The sequence below is a fragment of the Oncorhynchus masou genome, chromosome 18 (assembly GCF_036934945.1).
Source record: "Oncorhynchus masou masou isolate Uvic2021 chromosome 18, UVic_Omas_1.1, whole genome shotgun sequence".
Taxonomy (NCBI): Eukaryota; Metazoa; Chordata; class Actinopteri; order Salmoniformes; family Salmonidae; genus Oncorhynchus; species Oncorhynchus masou.
Genome location: NC_088229.1, coordinates 947,841 through 972,461, shown reverse-complemented (window position 1 = coordinate 972,461; position 24,621 = coordinate 947,841). Strand labels below are relative to the sequence as shown.

The 24,621-nt window shown below is 41.1% G+C and overlaps 1 protein-coding gene across 1 annotated transcript in view; it reads left to right on the top strand.

Moving 5' to 3' along the window:
• Window positions 1-146: 146 nt before the first annotated feature.
• Window positions 147-24,621, top strand: part of flna (filamin A, alpha (actin binding protein 280)) — a 216,810-nt gene continuing 192,335 nt past the window's right edge. The window contains exon 1 of the mRNA XM_064921966.1: window positions 147-288. The gene's annotated coding sequence lies outside the window, so the exon portion shown is untranslated. The remainder of the gene's footprint in view (window positions 289-24,621) is intronic.

Sequence of the window (24,621 nt, the reverse complement as noted above, 5' to 3'; positions counted from 1 at the left end):
CCGAAAGGAGGAAAGGAAGTTAGAGAGACATCCGGTGCGTCATACGGACGCTCCGCCTGGAGAATTAGGATAAAAACACTCCGGTTATATTTTTGATTTGGGTAAACACTTTTGGCGTCACACGTGAAATATGGTTAGTAATCGTGTATTTTAAATTGAATATGATGGCTCTAAAATTTTCTCCGCAATAACTAGCCTACCGTGGAGCGTAATGGGAAAGGTAGTTTTACTGGGAACATGGAACAAGCAACATGAACATTCAAGGGGATCACCAAAATGTAGGATGAGGTGAGGACGAGGAAAGTATCGGTAAGATTAGTTTGGATTTATGACAGTGGTGTTATTTAATAACATTTTAACTGCTATGTATTGGCAAGTGAGGGGATTTGAAGCCACCAGATGGCCATATTGGAACTCCCCAGGTGGATCTGTCCTCCCTATAGGAATGAATGGAGTTTTACAATATTTCAATTATAGATGCACTATGCAGAAATCGCAACGACATTTCCTGGTTGCTAAAATTCTAATAGCTACCTAATTTCAGTTTATGTGATAAAACAAGCAAGTACAGTGTAGATAATCATCATACCATCTAAACCACTGTTAAATATATTTTCCATAACCAAAATTATTATATTTTCAGCTGTTTGAAGCTGGTGTACAAAACCCAAGGTAAAAGGCACAAAAACTAAACTTAATAATGGGAAGCATAGAAAGAGTGCACATAGAGTAGATCTACTGCTTCTTAGACTTTCAATGATAATGACAGATCTATAACACATAGAACAGATCTACTGCATCTTAGACTTTCAATGATAATGACAGATCTATAACACATTTCAAGTTTTAATGACACATACACAAGTGCAGTGAAATGCCTTTCTTGCAAACTCAAAACCCAACAATGCAGTAATCAATAACAATGTATCACTACAAAACAAAACATGAGGAATAAGAAATATGAAATACACAATAAAGTAAGTAAGCAAACTATATACAGTTCCAATATCATATTTACTTGTGCAGGAATACTGGAGTGATGGAGGTGACAGTGTGTGTAGTGTGTAGGGCCCTGTCAGTGTGCATAGTGACAGTTTGTAGTGTGTAGGGCCTGTGTGTGTGTAGGGCCCCGTCAGTGTGTAGGGCCCCATCAGTGTGTAGAGCCCTGTCAGTGTGCATAGAGACAGTGTGTGTAGTGTGTAGGGCACTGTGTGTGTGTTAGAGTGACAGTGTGTGTAGTGTGTAGGGCCCTGTGTAGGGCCCTGTGTGTGTGTTAGAGTGACAGTGTGTGTAGTGTGTAGGGCACAGTGTGTGTGTTGGAGTATCAGTGTGTGTAGTGTGTAGGGCACTGTGTGTGTGTTGGAGTGACAGTGTGTGTAGTGTGTTGGAGTATCAGTGTGTGTAGTGTGTAGGGCCCTGTGTGTGTGTTAGAGTGACAGTGTGTGTAGTGTGTAGGGCCCTGTGTGTGTGTTAGAGTGACAGTGTGTGTAGTGTGTAGGGCCCTGTGTGTGTGTTAGAGTGACAGTGTGTGTAGTGTGTAGGGCTCTGTGTGTGTGTTAGAGTGACAGTGTGTGTAGTGTGTAGGGCACTGTGTGTGTGTTAGAGTGACAGTGTGTGTAGTGTGTAGGGCCCTGTGTGTGTGTTGGAGTGACAGTGTGTGTAGTGTGTAGGGCACTGTGTGTGTGTTAGAGTGACAGTGTGTGTAGTGTGTAGGGCCCTGTGTAGGGCCCTGTGTGTGTGTTAGAGTGACAGTGTGTGTAGTGTGTAGGGCACTGTGTGTGTGTTAGAGTGACAGTGTGTGTAGTGTGTAGGGCCCTGTGTGTGTGTTAGAGTGACAGTGTGTGTAGTGTGTAGGGCACTGTGTGTGTGTTTTAGTGACAGTGTGTAGTGTGTAGGGCCCTGTGTGTGTGTTAGAGTGACAGTGTGTGTAGTGTGTAGGGCACTGTGTGTGTGTTAGAGTGACAGTGTGTGTAGTGTGTAGGGCCCTGTGTAGGGCCCTGTGTGTGTGTTAGAGTGACAGTGTGTGCAGTGTGTAGGGCACTGTGTGTGTGTTAGAGTGACAGTGTGTGTAGTGTGTAGGGCCCTGTGTGTGTGTTAGAGTGACAGTGTGTGTAGTGTGTAGGGCCCTGTGTGTGTGTTGGAGTGACAGTGTGTGTAGTGTGTAGGGCCCTGTGTGTGTGTTGGAGTGACAGTGTGTGTAGGGCCCCGTCAGCGTGCATAGAGACAGTGTGTGTAGTGTGTAGGGCCCTGACAGTGTGTGTAGTGTGTAGGGCCCTGACAGTGTGTGTAGTGTGTAGGACACTGTGTGTGTGTTAGAGTGACAGTGTGTGTAGTGTGTAGGGCCCCGTCAGTGTGCATAGAGACAGTGTGTGTAGTGTGTAGGGCCCCGTCAGCATGCATAGAGACAGTGTGTGTAGGGCCCCGTCAGTGTGCATAGAGACAGTGTGTGTAGTGTGTAGGGCCCTGTCAGTGTGTTTAGTGTGTAGGGCCCCCTCAGCGTGCATAGAGACAGTGTGTGTAGTGTGTAGGGCCCCGTCAGCATGCATAGAGACAGTATGTGTAGGGCCCCGTCAGTGTGCATAGAGACAGTGTGTGTAGTGTGTAGGGCCCTGTCAGTGTGTGTAGTGTGTAGGGCCCCCTCAGCGTGCATAGAGACAGTGTGTGTAGTGTGTAGGGCCCTATCAGTGTGCATAGAGACAGTGTGTGTGTAGTGTGTAGGGCCCCGTCAGTGTGTAGGGCCCTGTCAGCATGCATAAAGACAATGTGTGTAGTGTGTAGGGCCCCGTGAGTGTGCATAGAGACAGTGTGTGTAGTGTGTAGGGCCCCGTGAGTGTGCATAGAGACAGTGTGTGTAGTGTGTAGGGCCCCGTCAGTGTGCATAGAGACAGTTTGTAGTGTGTAGGGCCCCGTCAGTGTGTAGGGCCCCGTCAGTGTGTAGGGCCCCGTCAGCGTGCATAAAGACAGTGTGTGTAGTGTGTAGGGCCCCGTCAGTGTGTGTAGTGTGTAGGGCCCCGTCAGTGTGTGTAGTGTGTAGGGCCCCGTCAGTGTGTGTAGTGTGTAGGGCCCCGTCAGTGTGTGTAGTGTGTAGGGCCCCGTCAGTGTGTGTAGTGTGTAGGGCCCCGTCAGTGCGTGTAGTGTGTAGGGCCCCGTCAGCGTGCATAGAGACAGTGTGTGTAGTGTGTAGGGCCCCGTCAGTGTGTGTAGTGTGTAGGGCCCCGTCAGCGTGCATAGAGACAGTGCAAATATTGAAATAAAAGGTCAATCAAGATCCAAGGTAAACTCGGTCCATGTAGCTGCTTATCAGTCCTATTGCTTGGTGATAGAAACTGTTCAAAAGCCTGTTTGTGTCAGACTTAGTGCATCGGTACCGCTTGGATGGTTGTGGTCTCCGGGCCTTCTTTTCACACCGCCTGGTATAGAGGTTCTGGATGGCAGGGAGCTCGGCCCCAGTGATGTACTGGGCTGTCCGTACAACTCTCTGTAGCGCCATGCGATCGAGGGTGGTGTTTTTACCAAGCAGTGATGCAGCCAGTCCAGATGCTGACAATGGTACTGTAGAACCTTTTAATTTCTACGTGAATTTGGTCAGGGTCGCCCAAAAAGTGACATTTTGCAGCTTTAAATGTTTCAAGGACAAAATTGCACGTATTTAAGTGTATTTTTGTAGTGGGGACAGTAACACTTATAAAAGGAAAACGCTTTAATATCTTTGTTATTGTTTTGTTTTTTGTTTAACTCACATTATCAAATCAGATGTTATTGGTCACATACACATGGTTAGCAGATGTTAATGGTCACATACACATGGTTAGCAGATGTTAATGGTCACATACACATGGTTAGCAGATGTTAATGGTCACATACACATGGTTAGCAGATGTTAATGGTCACATACACATGGTTAGCAGATGTTAATGGTCACATACACATGGTTAGCAGATGTTAATGGTCACATACACATGGTTAGCAGATGTTAATGGTCACATACACATGGTTAACAGATGTTAATGGTCACATGGTTTGCAGATGTTAATGGTCACATGGTTAGCAGATGTTAATGGTCACATGGTTAGTAGATGTTAATGGTCACATGGTTAGCAGATGTTAATGGTCACATGGTTAGCAGATGTTATTGGTCACATACACATGGTTAGCAGATGTTAATGGTCACATACACATGGTTAACAGATGTTAATGGTCACATGGTTTGCAGATGTTAATGGTCACATGGTTAGCAGATGTTAATGGTCACATGGTTAGTAGATGTTAATGGTCACATGGTTAGCAGATGTTAATGGTCACATGGTTAGCAGATGTTATTGGTCACATGCACATGGTTAGTAGATGTTAATGGTCACATACACATGGTTAGCAGATGTTATTGGTCACATACACATGGTTAGCAGATGTTATTGGTCACATACACATGGTTAGCAGATGTTATTGGTCACATACACATGGTTAGCAGATGTTAATGGTCACATACACATGGTTAGCAGATGTTAATGGTCACATACACGTGGTTAACAGATGTTAATGGTCACAGATGTTAAAGCGAGTGTAGCGTAATGCTTGTGCTTCTAGTAATCTAACAAATTCACAACCTTATACACTCAAATGTAAAGGGATGATTAAGAATATGTACATATAGATATATGGGATGAGCGGTGGCCATAGGCAAGATACAGTAGATGGTATCGAGTACATTATAGCTTTGATGCACCTGTACTGACCTCGCCTTCTGGATGGTAGCGGTGTGAACAGGTAGGGAATCGGGTGGGTGTTGTTCTTGATGATCTTTGTGGCCTTCCTGTGACATGGGCTGTAGGTGTCCTGGAGGGCAGGTAGGTTGCCCCCGGTGATGCGTTGGGCAGAACACAACACCTGTACAGGTGCATTAAGGCGTCTATAATAGAATAAACTTGGCAAAAACAAAATGTAGACATTAACATCCCATTGGATAGGGTTATGAATGGTTAAGGTCTGGGATAGGGTTATGAATGGTTAAGGTCTGGGATAGGGTTATGAGTGGTTAAGGTCTGGGATAGGGTTATGAATGGTTAAGGTCTGGGATAGGGTTATGAATGGTTAAGGTATGGGATATGGTTATGAATGGTGAAGGTCAGGGTTAAGGTCTGGGATAGGGTTATGAATGGTTAAGGTCTGGGATAGGGTTATGAATGGTTAAGGTCTGGGATAGGGTTATGAATGGTTAAGGTCTGGGATAGGGTTATGAATGGTGAAGGTCTGGGATAGGGTTATGAATGGTTAAGGTCTGGGATAGGGTTATGGATGGTTAAGGTCTGGGATAGGGTTATGAATGGTTAAGGTCTGGGATAGGGTTATGGATGGTTAAGGTCTGGGATAGGGTTATGAATGGTTAAGGTCTGGGATAGGGTTATGAGTGGTTAAGGTCTGGGATAGGGTTATGAATGGTTAAGGTCTGGGATAGGGTTATGAATGGTTAAGGTCTGGGATAGGGTTATGAATGGTTAAGGTCTGGGATAGGGTTATGAATGGTGAAGGTCTGGGATAGGGTTATGAATGGTTAAGGTCAGGGACAGGGTTATGAATGGTTAAGGTCTGGGATAGGGTTATGAATGGTGAAGGTCTGGGATAGGGTTATGAATGGTGAAGGTCTGGGATAGGGTTATGAATGGTTAAGGTCTGGGATAGGGTTATGAATGGTTAAGGTCTGGGATAGGGTTATGAAGGGTTAAGGTCTGGGATAGGGTTATGAATGGTTAAGGTCTGGGATAGGGTTATGAATGGTGAAGGTCTGGGATAGGGTTATGAATGGTTAAGGTCTGGGATAGGGTTATGAATGGTTAAGGTCTGGGATAGGGTTATGAATGGTTAAGGTCTGGGATAGGGTTATGAATGGTTAAGGTCTGGGATAGGGTTATGAATGGTTAAGGTCTGGGATAGGGATATGAATGGTTAAGGTCTGGGATAGGGTTATGAATGGTTAAGGTCTGGGATAGGGTTATGAATGGTTAAGGTCTGGGATAGGGTTATGAATGGTTAAGGTCTGGGATAGGGTTATGAATGGTTAAGGTCTGGGATAGGGTTATGAATGGTTAAGGTCTGGGACAGGGTTATAAATGGTTAAGGTCAGGGTTAAGGTCTGGGATATGGTTATGAATGGTTAAGGTCTGGGATAGGGTTATGAATGGTGAAGGTCTGGGATAGGGTTATGAATGGTTAAGGTCAGGGTTAAGGTCTGGGATAGGGTTATGAATGGTTAAGGTCTGGGATAGGGTTATGAATGGTGAAGGTCTGGGATAGGGTTATGAATGGTGAAGGTCTGGGATAGGGTTATGAATGGTGAAGGTCTGGGATAGGGTTATGAATGGTTAAGGTCTGGGACAGGGTTATGAATGGTGAAGGTCAGGGTTAAGGTCTGGGATAGGGTTATGAATGGTGAAGGTCTGGGATAGGGTTATGAATGGTTAAGGTCTGGGATAGGGTTATGAATGGTTAAGGTCTGGGATAGGGTTATGAATGGTTAAGGTCTGGGATAGGGTTATGAATGGTTAAGGTCTGGGATAGGGTTATGAATGGTGAAGGTCTGGGATAGGGTTATGAATGGTTAAGGTCTGGGACAGGGTTATGAATGGTGAAGGTCTGGGATAGGGTTATGAATGGTTAAGGTCTGGGATAGGGTTATGAATGGTTAAGGTCTGGGATAGGGTTATGCATGGTTAAGGTCTGGGATAGGGTTATGAATGGTTAAGGTCTGGGATAGGGTTATGAATGGTTAAGGTCTGGGATAGGGTTATGAATGGTGAAGGTCTGGGATAGAAACGTTTCTTGTTATGATGACGAGGGGAAATAGTCAGGTCACCTCGGCGTCCCTGGGTACAGGGACTATAGTGGTCTGCTTATAACATGTAGGTATTACAGACTGGGTCAGGGAGAGGTCGAACATGTCAGTGAAGATGCTAGCCAGCTGGGCAGCACATGCTCTGAGGACACGTCCTGGTAATCCATCTGGCCTGCGGCCTTGTGAAGGTTAACCTGTGTGTGTGTGGGCAGATTCATACGGTCTTTAAACGGTAAGCTCACTGTACTGAATGAATCAAGAGGCAAGGCCATCTTTTTGTCATCGCACACACACATACACACACACAAGTCAGTGTTGTATCTTGTACAGCTAACCTTGTGGGGACACACATTTCACTCCCATTCAAAATCCTATTTTCCCTAACCTAACCTGTATTCTTACCATTACCCTAACCCTAAAACTAACTCTAGCTCCCAACCTTAACCCTAGTCCTAAAACTAACCTTAACCCTAACCCTAAAACTAACCCAAGCTCCCAACCTTAACCCTAAACCCCTAGAAATAACATTTGACATTGTGGAGACCAACAACATGTCCCCAGTTGGTCGAATTTTATTTAGTTTACTTTTCTTATGGGGACTTCATGTTCATGACACACACACACACACACACACACACACACACACACACACACACACACACACACACACACACACACACACACACACACACACACACACACACACACACACACACACACACACACACACACACACACACACACACACACACAAATATAAATACCCATACCCAAAATATCAACATGGAAACATATTCAAGCATGACACAGAGACACACACACACTGTATCTATAAACACAGCCTTTTAAGGTAAACTCCTCTCTTTGTCACTCCCTATCGCTCTGTCGCTCTGTCACTCTTGCTCTCTCTCTCTCTCTCTTTCCCTGCCTGTCTCTATGTCTCGCTCTCTCTCTCTGTCTGCCTCTCTGTCTCTCTCTCTTGCTCTCTGTCTTTTCAAAACATCAAAGGGCTTTATTGGCATGGGAAACATATGTTTACATTGCCAAAGCAAGTGACATAGATAATAAACTAAAGTGAAATAAACAATAAAAAATTAACAGTAAACATTACACTCATAGAAGTAAAAAATAATACATGTGGATATACAGTGTTGTAACGATGTGTTAAATGGTTAAAGTACAAAAGGATAAATAAATAAGCATAAATATGGGTTGTATTTACAATGGTGTGTGTTCTTCACTGGTTGCCCTTTTCTCGTGGCAACAGGTCACAAATCTTACTGCTGTGACGTCACACTGTGGTATTTCACCCAGTAGATATGGGAGTTGATCAAAATTGGGTTTCTTTTCTGTGTAATCTGAGGGACATATGTGTCTCTATGGTCATACATTTGGCCAGAGGTTAGGAAGTGCAGCTCAGTGTCCACCTCATTTTGTGGGCAGTGAGCACATAGCCTGTTTTCTCTTGAGAGCCATGTCTGTCTACGGCGGCCTTTCTCAATAGCAAGGCTATGCTCACTGAGTCTGTACATCTATGTCTCTGTCTCGGATTACAGTGTATTTGTTCATGAGTCTGTTTGTCTTTGTGTCTACTCTGTAATTCTCTTCTTCTCCATTTCACCGTACTGTAATCTTAGAGATAAAAAAGAGAGGGAGAAGCTGAGAGAATTGATAATAACGTCAACCTCTGAAACCTTGTTGAGTAAATGTATGTGTTTCCCATGTAAACAGGTTTCCCATGTAAACAGGTTTCCCATGTAAACAGGTTTCCCATGTAAACAGGTTTCCCACATAAACAGGTTTCCCATATAAACAGGTTTCCCATGTAAACAGGTTTCCCATGTAAACAGGTTTCCCATGTAAACAGGTTTTCCATGTAAACAGGTTTCCCACGTAAACAGGTTTCCCATGTAAACAGGTTTCCCACGTAAACAGGTTTCCCATATAAACAGGTTTCCCATATAAACAGGTTTCCCATATAAACAGGTTTCCCATATAAACAGGTTTCCCACGTAAACAGGTTTCCCATGTAAACAGGTTTCCCATATAAACAGGTTTCCCATGTAAACAGGTTTCCCATATAAACAGGTTTCCCATATAAACAGGTTTCCCATGTAAACAGGTTTCCCATGTAAACAGGTTTCCCATGTATGTGTTTCCCACGTAAACAGGTTTCCCATGTAAACAGGTTTCCCATGTATGTGTTTCCCACGTAAACATGTTTCCCATGTAAACAGGTTTCCCATGTAAACAGGTTTCCCATGTAAACAGGTTTCCCACGTAAACAGGTTTCCCACGTAAACAGGTTTCCCACGTAAACAGGTTTCCCACGTAAACAGGTTTCCCATATAAACAGGTTTCCCATGTAAACAGGTTTCCCATGTAAACAGGTTTCCCATGTATGTGTTTCCCACGTAAACAGGTTTCCCATGTAAACAGGTTTCCCATATAAACAGGTTTCCCATGTATGTGTTTCCCACGTAAACAGGTTTCCCACATAAACAGGTTTCCCATGTAAACAGGTTTCCCACGTAAACAGGTTTCCCATATAAACAGGTTTCCCACATAAACAGGTTTCCCATGTAAACAGGTTTCCCATGTAAACAGGTTTCCCATGTAAACAGGTTTCCCATATAAACAGGTTTCCCATGTAAACAGGTTTCCCATATAAACAGGTTTCCCATATAAACAGGTTTCCCACATAAACAGGTTTCCCATATAAACAGGTTTCCCATATAAACAGGTTTCCCATGTAAACAGGTTTCCCATGTAAACAGGTTTCCCATGTAAACAGGTTTCCCATATAAACAGGTTTCCCATATAAACAGGTTTCCCATATAAACAGGTTTCCCATATAAACAGGTTTCCCATGTAAACAGGTTTCCCATATAAACAGGTTTCCCATGTAAACAGGTTTCCCATATAAACAGGTTTCCCATGTAAACAGGTTTCCCATGTAAACAGGTTTCCCATGTAAACAGGTTTCCCATATAAACAGGTTTCCCATGTAAACAGGTTTCCCATATAAACAGGTTTCCCATATAAACAGGTTTCCCATATAAACAGGTTTCCCATGTAAACAGGTTTCCCATATAAACAGGTTTCCCACATAAACAGGTTTCCCATATAAACAGGTTTCCCATATAAACAGGTTTCCCACGTAAACAGGTTTCCCATATAAACAGGTTTCCCATATAAACAGGTTTCCCATGTAAACAGGTTTCCCATATAAACAGGTTTCCCATATAAACAGGTTTCCCATGTAAACAGGTTTCCCATATAAACAGGTTTCCCATATAAACAGGTTTCCCATGTGAACAGGTTTCCCATGTATGTGTTTCCCACGTAAACAGGTTTCCCATGTAAACAGGTTTCCCATGTATGTGTTTCCCACGTAAACATGTTTCCCATGTAAACAGGTTTCCCATGTAAACAGGTTTCCCATGTAAACAGGTTTCCCACGTAAACAGGTTTCCCACGTAAACAGGTTTCCCACGTAAACAGGTTTCCCACGTAAACAGGTTTCCCATATAAACAGGTTTCCCATGTAAACAGGTTTCCCATGTAAACAGGTTTCCCATGTAAACAGGTTTCCCATGTATGTGTTTCCCACGTAAACAGGTTTCCCATGTAAACAGGTTTCCCATATAAACAGGTTTCCCATGTATGTGTTTCCCACGTAAACAGGTTTCCCACATAAACAGGTTTCCCATGTAAACAGGTTTCCCACGTAAACAGGTTTCCCATATAAACAGGTTTCCCACATAAACAGGTTTCCCATGTAAACAGGTTTCCCATGTAAACAGGTTTCCCATGTAAACAGGTTTCCCATATAAACAGGTTTCCCACATAAACAGGTTTCCCATATAAACAGGTTTCCCACATAAACAGGTTTCCCATATAAACAGGTTTCCCATGTAAACAGGTTTCCCATATAAACAGGTTTCCCATGTAAACAGGTTTCCCATATAAACAGGTTTCCCATGTAAACAGGTTTCCCATATAAACAGGTTTCCCATATAAACAGGTTTCCCATATAAACAGGTTTCCCATGTAAACAGGTTTCCCATGTAAACAGGTTTCCCATATAAACAGGTTTCCCATGTAAACAGGTTTCCCATATAAACAGGTTTCCCATGTAAACAGGTTTCCCATATAAACAGGTTTCCCATGTAAACAGGTTTCCCATATAAACAGGTTTCCCATGTAAACAGGTTTCCCATATAAACAGGTTTCCCATGTAAACAGGTTTCCCACATAAACAGGTTTTCCATGTAAACAGGTTTCCCATGTAAACAGGTTTCCCATGTAAACAGGTTTCCCATGTATGTGTTTCCCACGTAAACAGGTTTCCCATGTAAACAGGTTTCCCATATAAACAGGTTTCCCATGTATGTGTTTCCCACGTAAACAGGTTTCCCACATAAACAGGTTTCCCATGTAAACAGGTTTCCCACGTAAACAGGTTTCCCATATAAACAGGTTTCCCACATAAACAGGTTTCCCATGTAAACAGGTTTCCCATGTAAACAGGTTTCCCATGTAAACAGGTTTCCCATATAAACAGGTTTCCCACATAAACAGGTTTCCCATATAAACAGGTTTCCCACATAAACAGGTTTCCCATATAAACAGGTTTCCCATGTAAACAGGTTTCCCATGTAAACAGGTTTCCCATATAAACAGGTTTCCCATATAAACAGGTTTCCCATGTAAACAGGTTTCCCATATAAACAGGTTTCCCATTTAAACAGGTTTCCCATATAAACAGGTTTCCCATGTAAACAGGTTTCCCATATAAACAGGTTTCCCATGTAAACAGGTTTCCCATATAAACAGGTTTCCCATATAAACAGGTTTCCCATGTAAACAGGTTTCCCATGTAAACAGGTTTCCCATGTAAACAGGTTTCCCATATAAACAGGTTTCCCATGTAAACAGGTTTCCCATATAAACAGGTTTCCCATGTAAACAGGTTTCCCACATAAACAGGTTTTCCATGTAAACAGGTTTCCCATATAAACAGGTTTCCCATGTATGTGTTTCCCATATAAACAGGTTTCCCATGTAAACAGGTTTCCCATATAAACAGGTTTCCCATATAAACAGGTTTCCCATGTTAACAGGTTTCCCATGTAAACAGGTTTCCCACATAAACAGGTTTCCCATATAAACAGGTTTCCCATGTTAACAGGTTTCCCATGTAAACAGGTTTCCCATGTAAACAGGTTTCCCATATAAACAGGTTTCCCATGTATGTGTTTCCCACGTAAACAGGTTTCCCATATAAACAGGTTTCCCATGTAAACAGGTTTCCCATATAAACAGGTTTCCCATGTAAACAGGTTTCCCATATAAACAGGTTTCCCACGTAAACAGGTTTCCCATATAAACAGGTTTCCCATGTAAACAGGTTTCCCATATAAACAGGTTTCCCACGTAAACAGGTTTCCCATATAAACAGGTTTCCCATGTAAACAGGTTTCCCATGTAAACAGGTTTCCCATATAAACAGGTTTCCCATATAAACAGGTTTCCCATATAAACAGGTTTCCCATGTAAACAGGTTTCCCATATAAACAGGTTTCCCATGTAAACAGGTTTCCCATATAAACAGGTTTCCCACATAAACAGGTTTCCCACGTAAACAGGTTTCCCACGTAAACAGGTTTCCCATGTAAACAGGTTTCCCATGTAAACAGGTTTCCCATGTAAACAGGTTTCCCATGTAAACAGGTTTCCCATATAAACAGGTTTCCCATGTAAACAGGTTTCCCATGTATGTGTTTCCCACGTAAACAGGTTTCCCATGTAAACAGGTTTCCCATGTAAACAGGTTTCCCACGTAAACAGGTTTCCCATATAAACAGGTTTCCCACATAAACAGGTTTCCCATATAAACAGGTTTCCCATATAAACAGGTTTCCCATGTAAACAGGTTTCCCACGTAAACAGGTTTCCCATATAAACAGGTTTCCCACATAAACAGGTTTCCCATATAAACAGGTTTCCCATATAAACAGGTTTCCCATATAAACAGGTTTCCCATATAAACAGGTTTCCCATATAAACAGGTTTCCCACATAAACAGGTTTCCCATATAAACAGGTTTCCCATATAAACAGGTTTCCCATGTAAACAGGTTTCCCACGTAAACAGGTTTCCCATATAAACAGGTTTCCCACATAAACAGGTTTCCCATATAAACAGGTTTCCCACATAAACAGGTTTCCCATGTAAACAGGTTTCCCATATAAACAGGTTTCCCATGTAAACAGGTTTCCCACGTAAACAGGTTTCCCACGTAAACAGGTTTCCCATGTATGTGTTTCCCACGTAAACAGGTTTCCCATGTAAACAGGTTTCCCATATAAACAGGTTTCCCACGTAAACAGGTTTCCCATGTAAACAGGTTTCCCATATAAACAGGTTTCCCACGTAAACAGGTTTCCCATGTAAACAGGTTTCCCATATAAACAGGTTTCCCACATAAACAGGTTTCCCATATAAACAGGTTTCCCACATAAACAGGTTTCCCATGTAAACAGGTTTCCCATATAAACAGGTTTCCCATGTAAACAGGTTTCCCACGTAAACAGGTTTCCCACGTAAACAGGTTTCCCATGTATGTGTTTCCCACGTAAACAGGTTTCCCATGTAAACAGGTTTCCCATATAAACAGGTTTCCCACGTAAACAGGTTTCCCATGTAAACAGGTTTCCCATATAAACAGGTTTCCCATGTAAACAGGTTTCCCATGTAAACAGGTTTCCCATGTATGTGTTTCCCATGTAAACAGGTTTCCCATATAAACAGGTTTCCCATGTAAACAGGTTTCCCATGTATGTGTTTCCCACGTAAACAGGTTTCCCATGTAAACAGGTTTCCCATGTAAACAGGTTTCCCACGTAAACAGGTTTCCCATATAAACAGGTTTCCCATATAAACAGGTTTCCCATATAAACAGGTTTCCCATGTAAACAGGTTTCCCATATAAACAGGTTTCCCATGTAAACAGGTTTCCCATGTATGTGTTTCCCATGTAAACAGGTTTCCCATATAAACAGGTTTCCCATATAAACAGGTTTCCCATATAAACAGGTTTCCCATATAAACAGGTTTCCCATATAAACAGGTTTCCCATGTAAACAGGTTTCCCATGTATGTGTTTCCCATATAAACAGGTTTTCCATGTAAACAGGTTTCCCATGTAAACAGGTTTTCCATATAAACAGGTTTCCCATATAAACAGGTTTCCCATATAAACAGGTTTCCCATATAAACAGGTTTCCCATGTAAACAGGTTTCCCATGTATGTGTTTCCCATATAAACAGGTTTTCCATGTAAACAGGTTTCCCATGTAAACAGGTTTTCCATATAAACAGGTTTCCCATATAAACAGGTTTCCCATATAAACAGGTTTCCCATGTAAACAGGTTTCCCATATAAACAGGTTTCCCATATAAACAGGTTTCCCATGTAAACAGGTTTCCCATATAAACAGGTTTCCCATATAAACAGGTTTTCCATGTAAACAGGTTTCCCATATAAACAGGTTTTCCATATAAACAGGTTTCCCATATAAACAGGTTTCCCATATAAACAGGTTTCCCACATAAACAGGTTTCCCATATAAACAGGTTTCCCACGTAAACAGGTTTCCCATATAAACAGGTTTCCCATGTAAACAGGTTTCCCATATAAACAGGTTTCCCATGTATGTGTTTCCCATATAAACAGGTTTCCCATATAAACAGGTTTCCCATGTATGTGTTTCCCATGTAAACAGGTTTCCCATGTAAACAGGTTTTCCATATAAACAGGTTTCCCATATAAACAGGTTTCCCATATAAACAGGTTTCCCATATAAACAGGTTTTCCATGTAAACAGGTTTCCCATATAAACAGGTTTCCCATGTAAACAGGTTTCCCATATAAACAGGTTTCCCATGTAAACAGGTTTCCCATGTAAACAGGTTTCCCATATAAACAGGTTTCCCATATAAACAGGTTTCCCATGTAAACAGGTTTCCCACGTAAACAGGTTTCCCATGTAAACAGGTTTCCCATATAAACAGGTTTCCCATATAAACAGGTTTCCCATGTAAACAGGTTTCCCATGTAAACAGGTTTCCCATATAAACAGGTTTTCCACATAAACAGGTTTCCCATATAAACAGGTTTCCCACGTAAACAGGTTTTCCATATAAACAGGTTTCCCATGTAAACAGGTTTCCCATGTAAACAGGTTTCCCATATAAACAGGTTTCCCATGTAAACAGGTTTCCCATATAAACAGGTTTCCCATGTATGTGTTTCCCATATAAACAGGTTTTCCATGTAAACAGGTTTCCCATGTAAACAGGTTTCCCATGTAAACAGGTTTCCCATATAAACAGGTTTCCCATATAAACAGGTTTCCCATGTAAACAGGTTTCCCATATAAACAGGTTTCCCACATAAACAGGTTTCCCATGTAAACAGGTTTCCCATATAAACAGGTTTCCCATGTAAACAGGTTTCCCATATAAACAGGTTTCCCATGTATGTGTTTCCCATATAAACAGGTTTTCCATGTAAACAGGTTTCCCATGTAAACAGGTTTCCCATGTAAACAGGTTTCCCATATAAACAGGTTTCCCATATAAACAGGTTTTCCATGTAAACAGGTTTCCCATGTAAACAGGTTTCCCATGTAAACAGGTTTCCCATATAAACAGGTTTCCCATATAAACAGGTTTCCCATGTAAACAGGTTTCCCATATAAACAGGTTTCCCATGTAAACAGGTTTTCCATGTAAACAGGTTTCCCATATAAACAGGTTTCCCATATAAACAGGTTTCCCATGTAAACAGGTTTTCCATATAAACAGGTTTCCCATATAAACAGGTTTTCCACATAAACAGGTTTCCCATATAAACAGGTTTCCCACGTAAACAGGTTTCCCATATAAACAGGTTTCCCATGTAAACAGGTTTCCCATGTAAACAGGTTTCCCATATAAACAGGTTTTCCACATAAACAGGTTTCCCATATAAACAGGTTTCCCACGTAAACAGGTTTTCCATATAAACAGGTTTCCCATGTAAACAGGTTTCCCATGTAAACAGGTTTCCCATATAAACAGGTTTCCCATGTAAACAGGTTTCCCATATAAACAGGTTTCCCATGTATGTGTTTCCCATATAAACAGGTTTTCCATGTAAACAGGTTTCCCATATAAACAGGTTTCCCATGTAAACAGGTTTCCCATATAAACAGGTTTCCCATATAAACAGGTTTCCCATATAAACAGGTTTCCCATGTAAACAGGTTTTCCATGTAAACAGGTTTCCCATATAAACAGGTTTCCCATATAAACAGGTTTCCCATATAAACAGGTTTCCCATATAAACAGGTTTCCCATGTAAACAGGTTTCCCATATAAACAGGTTTCCCATGTAAACAGGTTTCCCATATAAACAGGTTTCCCATGTAAACAGGTTTCCCATATAAACAGGTTTCCCATATAAACAGGTTTCCCATGTAAACAGGTTTCCCATGTAAACAGGTTTCCCATGTAAACAGGTTTCCCATATAAACAGGTTTCCCATATAAACAGGTTTCCCATATAAACAGGTTTCCCATATAAACAGGTTTCCCATGTAAACAGGTTTCCCATATAAACAGGTTTCCCATATAAACAGGTTTCCCATGTAAACAGGTTTCCCATGTAAACAGGTTTCCCATATAAACAGGTTTCCCATGTAAACAGGTTTCCCATGTAAACAGGTTTCCCATGTATGTGTTTCCCATATAAACAGGTTTTCCATGTAAACAGGTTTCCCATGTAAACAGGTTTTCCATATAAACAGGTTTCCCATATAAACAGGTTTCCCATATAAACAGGTTTCCCATATAAACAGGTTTCCCATGTAAACAGGTTTCCCATGTATGTGTTTCCCATATAAACAGGTTTTCCATGTAAACAGGTTTCCCATGTAAACAGGTTTTCCATATAAACAGGTTTCCCATATAAACAGGTTTCCCATATAAACAGGTTTCCCATGTAAACAGGTTTCCCATATAAACAGGTTTCCCATATAAACAGGTTTCCCATATAAACAGGTTTCCCATATAAACAGGTTTCCCATATAAACAGGTTTCCCACATAAACAGGTTTCCCATATAAACAGGTTTTCCATATAAACAGGTTTCCCATATAAACAGGTTTCCCATGTATGTGTTTCCCATATAAACAGGTTTTCCATGTAAACAGGTTTCCCATGTAAACAGGTTTTCCATATAAACAGGTTTCCCATATAAACAGGTTTCCCATATAAACAGGTTTTCCATGTAAACAGGTTTCCCATATAAACAGGTTTCCCATGTAAACAGGTTTCCCATGTAAACAGGTTTCCCATATAAACAGGTTTTCCACATAAACAGGTTTCCCATATAAACAGGTTTCCCACGTAAACAGGTTTTCCATATAAACAGGTTTCCCATGTAAACAGGTTTCCCATGTAAACAGGTTTCCCATATAAACAGGTTTCCCATGTAAACAGGTTTCCCATATAAACAGGTTTCCCATGTATGTGTTTCCCATATAAACAGGTTTTCCATGTAAACAGGTTTCCCATGTAAACAGGTTTCCCATGTAAACAGGTTTCCCATATAAACAGGTTTCCCATATAAACAGGTTTCCCATGTAAACAGGTTTCCCATATAAACAGGTTTCCCACATAAACAGGTTTCCCATGTAAACAGGTTTCCCATATAAACAGGTTTCCCATGTAAACAGGTTTCCCATATAAACAGGTTTCCCATGTATGTGTTTCCCATATAAACAGGTTTTCCATGTAAACAGGTTTCCCATGTAAACAGGTTTCCCATGTAAACAGGTTTCCCATATAAACAGGTTTCCCATATAAACAGGTTTTCCATGTAAACAGGTTTCCCATGTAAACAGGTTTCCCATATAAACAGGTTTCCCATATAAACAGGTTTCCCATGTAAACAGGTTTCCCATATAAACAGGTTTCCCACATAAACAGGTTTCCCATGTAAACAGGTTTCCCATATAAACAGGTTTCCCATGTAAACAGGTTTCCCATATAAACAGGTTTCCCATGTATGTGTTTCCCATATAAACAGGTTTTCCATGTAAACAGGTTTCCCATGTAAACAGGTTTCCCATGTAAACAGGTTTCCCATATAAACAGGTTTCCCATATAAACAGGTTTTCCATGTAAACAGGTTTCCCATGTAAACAGGTTTCCCATGTAAACAGGTTTCCCATATAAACAGGTTTCCCATATAAACAGGTTTCCCATATAAACAGGTTTCCCATGTAAACAGGTTTTCCATGTAAACAGGTTTCCCATATAAACAGGTTTCCCATATAAACAGGTTTCCCATGTAAACAGGTTTTCCATATAAACAGGTTTCCCATATAAACAGGTTTTCCACATAAACAGGTTTCCCATATAAACAGGTTTCCCACGTAAACAGGTTTCCCATATAAACAGGTTTCCCATGTAAACAGGTTTCCCATGTAAACAGGTTTCCCATATAAACAGGTTTTCCACATAAACAGGTTTCCCATATAAACAGGTTTCCCACGTAAACAGGTTTTCCATATAAACAGGTTTCCCATGTAAACAGGTTTCCCATGTAAACAGGTTTCCCATATAAACAGGTTTCCCATGTAAACAGGTTTCCCATATAAACAGGTTTCCCATGTATGTGTTTCCCATATAAACAGGTTTTCCATGTAAACAGGTTTCCCATATAAACAGGTTTCCCATGTAAACAGGTTTCCCATATAAACAGGTTTCCCATATAAACAGGTTTCCCATATAAACAGGTTTCCCATATAAACAGGTTTTCCATGTAAACAGGTTTCCCATATAAACAGGTTTCCCATGTAAACAGGTTTCCCATATAAACAGGTTTTCCATGTAAACAGGTTTCCCATATAAACAGGTTTCCCATGTAAACAGGTTTTCCATGTAAACAGGTTTCCCATATAAACAGGTTTCCCATGTAAACAGGTTTCCCATATAAACAGGTTTCCCATGTAAACAGGTTTTCCATGTAAACAGGTTTCCCATATAAACAGGTTTCCCATATAAACAGGTTTCCCATGTAAACAGGTTTTCCATATAAACAGGTTTCCCATATAAACAGGTTTCCCATATAAACAGGTTTCCCATGTAAACAGGTTTCCCATATAAACAGGTTTCCCATATAAACAGGTTTCCCATGTAAACAGGTTTCCCATATAAACAGGTTTCCCATGTAAACAGGTTTCCCATGTAAACAGGTTTCCCATATAAACAGGTTTCCCATATAAACAGGTTTCCCATATAAACAGGTTTCCCATATAAACAGGTTTCCCATATAAACAGGTTTCCCATGTATGTGTTTCCCATATAAACAGGTTTTCCATGTAAACAGGTTTCCCATATAAACAGGTTTCCCATGTAAACAGGTTTCCCATATAAACAGGTTTCCCATATAAACAGGTTTCCCATATAAACAGGTTTCCCATGTAAACAGGTTTTCCATGTAAACAGGTTTCCCATATAAACAGGTTTCCCATATAAACAGGTTTCCCATGTAAACAGGTTTTCCATATAAACAGGTTTCCCATATAAACAGGTTTCCCATATAAACAGGTTTCCCATGTAAACAGGTTTCCCATATAAACAGGTTTCCCATATAAACAGGTTTCCCATGTAAACAGGTTTCCCATATAAACAGGTTTCCCATATAAACAGGTTTCCCATGTAAACAGGTTTCCCATATAAACAGGTTTCCCATGTAAACAGGTTTCCCATATAAACAGGTTTCCCATGTAAACAGGTTTCCCATGTAAACAGGTTTCCCATATAAACAGGTTTCCCATATAAACAGGTTTCCCATATAAACAGGTTTCCCACGTAAACAGGTTTCCCATATAAACAGGTTTCCCATGTAAACAGGTTTCCCATATAAACAGGTTTCCCATATAAACAGGTTTCCCATATAAACAGGTTTCCCATATAAACAGGTTTCCCATGTAAACAGGTTTCCCATATAAACAGGTTTCCCATATAAACAGGTTTCCCATATAAACAGGTTTCCCATGTAAACAGGTTTCCCATATAAACAGGTTTCCCATATAAACAGGTTTCCCATGTAAACAGGTTTCCCATATAAACAGGTTTCCCATGTAAACAGGTTTCCCATATAAACAGGTTTCCCATTTAAACAGGTTTCCCATATAAACAGGTTTCCCATATAAACAGGTTTCCCATGTAAACAGGTTTCCCATATAAACAGGTTTCCCATATAAACAGGTTTCCCATATAAACAGGTTTCCCATGTAAACAGGTTTCCCATATAAACAGGTTTCCCATATAAACAGGTTTCCCATATAAACAGGTTTCCCACATAAACAGGTTTCCCATATAAACAGGTTTCCCATATAAACAGGTTTCCCATATAAACAGGTTTCCCATATAAACAGGTTTCCCATATAAACAGGTTTCCCATATAAACAGGTTTCCCATGTAAACAGGTTTCCCATGTAAACAGGTTTCCCATGTAAACAGGTTTCCCATATAAACAGGTTTCCCATGTAAACAGGTTTCCCATATAAACAGGTTTCCCATATAAACAGGTTTCCCATGTAAACAGGTTTCCCATGTAAACAGGTTTCCCACGTAAACAGGTTTCCCATGTAAACAGGTTTCCCATGTAAACAGGTTTCCCATGTAAACAGGTTTCCCATATAAACAGGTTTCCCACATAAACAGGTTTCCCATATAAACAGGTTTCCCATGTAAACAGGTTTCCCATATAAACAGGTTTCCCATATAAACAGGTTTCCCATGTAAACAGGTTTCCCATATAAACAGGTTTCCCATGTAAACAGGTTTCCCATATAAACAGGTTTCCCATATAAACAGGTTTCCCATGTAAACAGGTTTCCCATGTAAACAGGTTTCCCATATAAACAGGTTTCCCACATAAACAGGTTTCCCATATAAACAGGTTTCCCATGTAAACAGGTTTCCCATATAAACAGGTTTCCCATATAAACAGGTTTCCCATGTAAACAGGTTTCCCATATAAACAGGTTTCCCATGTAAACAGGTTTCCCATATAAACAGGTTTCCCATATAAACAGGTTTCCCATGTAAACAGGTTTCCCATGTAAACAGGTTTCCCACGTAAACAGGTTTCCCATGTAAACAGGTTTCCCATGTAAACAGGTTTCCCATGTAAACAGGTTTCCCATATAAACAGGTTTCCCACATAAACAGGTTTCCCATATAAACAGGTTTCCCATGTAAACAGGTTTCCCATATAAACAGGTTTCCCATATAAACAGGTTTCCCATGTAAACAGGTTTCCCATATAAACAGGTTTCCCATGTAAACAGGTTTCCCATATAAACAGGTTTCCCATATAAACAGGTTTCCCATGTAAACAGGTTTCCCATGTAAACAGGTTTCCCATATAAACAGGTTTCCCACATAAACAGGTTTCCCATATAAACAGGTTTCCCATATAAACAGGTTTCCCATGTAAACAGGTTTTCCATATAAACAGGTTTCCCATGTAAACAGGTTTCCCATATAAACAGGTTTCCCATATAAACAGGTTTCCCATATAAACAGGTTTCCCATGTAAACAGGTTTCCCATATAAACAGGTTTCCCACATAAACAGGTTTCCCACATAAACAGGTTTCCCACATAAACAGGTTTCCCATATAAACAGGTTTCCCATGTAAACAGGTTTCCCATGTAAACAGGTTTCCCATATAAACAGGTTTCCCACATAAACAGGTTTCCCACATAAACAGGTTTCCCACATAAACAGGTTTCCCATATAAACAGGTTTCCCATATAAACAGGTTTCCCATATAAACAGGTTTCCCATGTAAACAGGTTTCCCACGTAAACAGGTTTCCCATGTAAACAGGTTTCCCATGTAAACAGGTTTCCCATGTAAACAGGTTTCCCATATAAACAGGTTTCCCACATAAACAGGTTTCCCATATAAACAGGTTTCCCATGTAAACAGGTTTCCCATATAAACAGGTTTCCCATATAAACAGGTTTCCCATGTAAACAGGTTTCCCATATAAACAGGTTTCCCATGTAAACAGGTTTCCCATATAAACAGGTTTCCCATATAAACAGGTTTCCCATGTAAACAGGTTTCCCATGTAAACAGGTTTCCCATATAAACAGGTTTCCCACATAAACAGGTTTCCCATATAAACAGGTTTCCCATATAAACAGGTTTCCCATGTAAACAGGTTTTCCATATAAACAGGTTTCCCATGTAAACAGGTTTCCCATATAAACAGGTTTCCCATATAAACAGGTTTCCCATGTAAACAGGTTTCCCATGTAAACAGGTTTCCCATATAAACAGGTTTCCCACATAAACAGGTTTCCCACATAAACAGGTTTCCCACATAAACAGGTTTCCCATATAAACAGGTTTCCCATGTAAACAGGTTTCCCATGTAAACAGGTTTCCCATATAAACAGGTTTCCCACATAAACAGGTTTCCCACATAAACAGGTTTCCCACATAAACAGGTTTCCCATGTAAACAGGTTTCCCATATAAACAGGTTTCCCATATAAACAGGTTTCCCATATAAACAGGTTTCCCATGTAAACAGGTTTCCCATATAAACAGGTTTCCCATATAAACAGGTTTCCCATGTAAACAGGTTTCCCATGTAAACAGGTTTCCCATATAAACAGGTTTCCCATATAAACAGGTTTCCCATATAAACAGGTTTCCCATATAAACAGGTTTCCCATGTAAACAGGTTTCCCATATAAACAGGTTTCCCATATAAACAGGTTTCCCATGTAAACAGGTTTTCCATGTAAACAGGTTTCCCATGTAAACAGGTTTCCCATGTAAACAGGTTTTCCATGCCAATAAAGCACTTTATTTTATTATCACTTTCAATAAAGCACTTTATAAAGCACTTTATTTTATTATTATTATATTTTTTAACCTTTATTTAACCAGGCAAGTCAGTTAAGAACAAATTTTTATTTTCAATGACAGCCTAGGAACAGTGGGTTAATTGCCTGTTCAGGGGCAGAACGACAGATTTGTACCTTGTCAGCTCAGGGGTTTGAACTTGCAACCTTCCGGTTACTAGTCCAACACTCTAACCACTAGGCTACCCTGCCGCACTGTGTGTGTGTGTGTGTGTGTGTGTGTGTGTGTGTGTGTGTGTGTGTGTGTGTGTGTGTGTGTGTGTGTGTGTGTGTGTGTGTGTGTGTGTGTGTGTGTGTGTGTGTGTGTGTGTGTGTGTGTGTGTGTGTGTGTGTGTGTGTGTGTGTGTGTGTGTGTGTGTGTGATATATTGAGATAAAGTGGGCTTCAGTAGATATGTCCTTGTATGGAGGAATGAGATGTGTCCTTGTATGCAGAGCGAGGGAGCAGCTATGAATGACTGATCTAAACTCTCTGTGAGGTCAGAGGTGAGAGCTGTGCATGATCAAACATGACATCATCATGACTGTTGTCTGACCCCGTGTGTGTGTGTGTGTGTAATATATTAACTACTGTATAAGCAGGTCTCTATCTATACAGATGTCAGATCTTAACTTGATCACTCTTGTCACAGAATATTTCTGCTGCATCATGAAATTCAAATGAGCCTCGTGATTTAGATAAATTCCCTGAAAATGAGCGGTTGTCCTTTTTGCTCTGTGGTGGCAGGTATTGGTTAGAGCGTCAGGACTATTAACCGAGAGGTTGCTAGATCAAATCCCTGAGCTGACAAGGTACAAATCTGTCGTTCTGCCCCTGAACAGGCAATTAACCCACTGTTCCTAGGCTGTCATTGAAAATAAAAATTTGTTCTTAACTTTTTCAATAAAGTTTCAATAAAATAAACAATGTGGGGGCAGTCGAGTCACCGGGATCCGGGCCTGCTATCAAAATCACTTTCTCTAGGCCTTCTCCTAGGGCCTGCTATCAAAATCACTTTCTCTAGGCCTGCTCCTAGGGCCTGCTATCAAAATCACTTTCTCTAGGCCTCCTCCTAGGGCCTGCTATCAAAATCACTTTCTCTAGGCCTCCTCCTAGGGCCTGCTATCAAAATCACTTTCTCTAGGCCTCCTCCTAGGGCCTGCTATCAAAATCACTTTCTCTAGGCCTCCTCCTAGGGCCTGCTATCAAAATCACTTTCTCTAGGCCTCCTCCTAGGGCCTGCTATCAAAATCACTTTCTCTAGGCCTCCTCCTAGGGCCAGCTATCAAAATCACTTTCTCTAGGCCTCCTCCTAGGGCCTGCTATCAAAATCACTTTCTCTAGGCCTTCACCTAGGGCCTGCTATCAAAATCACTTTCTCTAGGCCTCCTCCTAGGGCCTGCTATCAAAATCACTTTCTCTAGGCCTTCTCCTAGGGCCTGCTATCAAAATCACTTTCTCTAGGCCTCCTCCTAGGGCCTGCTATCAAAATCACTTTCTCTAGGCCTCCTCCTAGGGCCTGCTATCAAAATCACTTTCTCTAGGCCTCCTCCTAGGGCCTGCTATCAAAATCACTTTCTCTAGGCCTCCTCCTAGGGCCTGCTATCAAAATCACTTTCTCTAGGCCTCCTCCTAGGGCCTGCTATCAAAATCACTTTCTCTAGGCCTTCTCCTAGGGCCTGCTATCAAAATCACTTTCTCTAGGCCTCCTCCTAGGGCCTGCTATCAAAATCACTTTCTCTAGGCCTCCTCCTAGGGCCTGCTATCAAAATCACTTTCTCTAGGCCTCCTCCTAGGGCCTGCTAT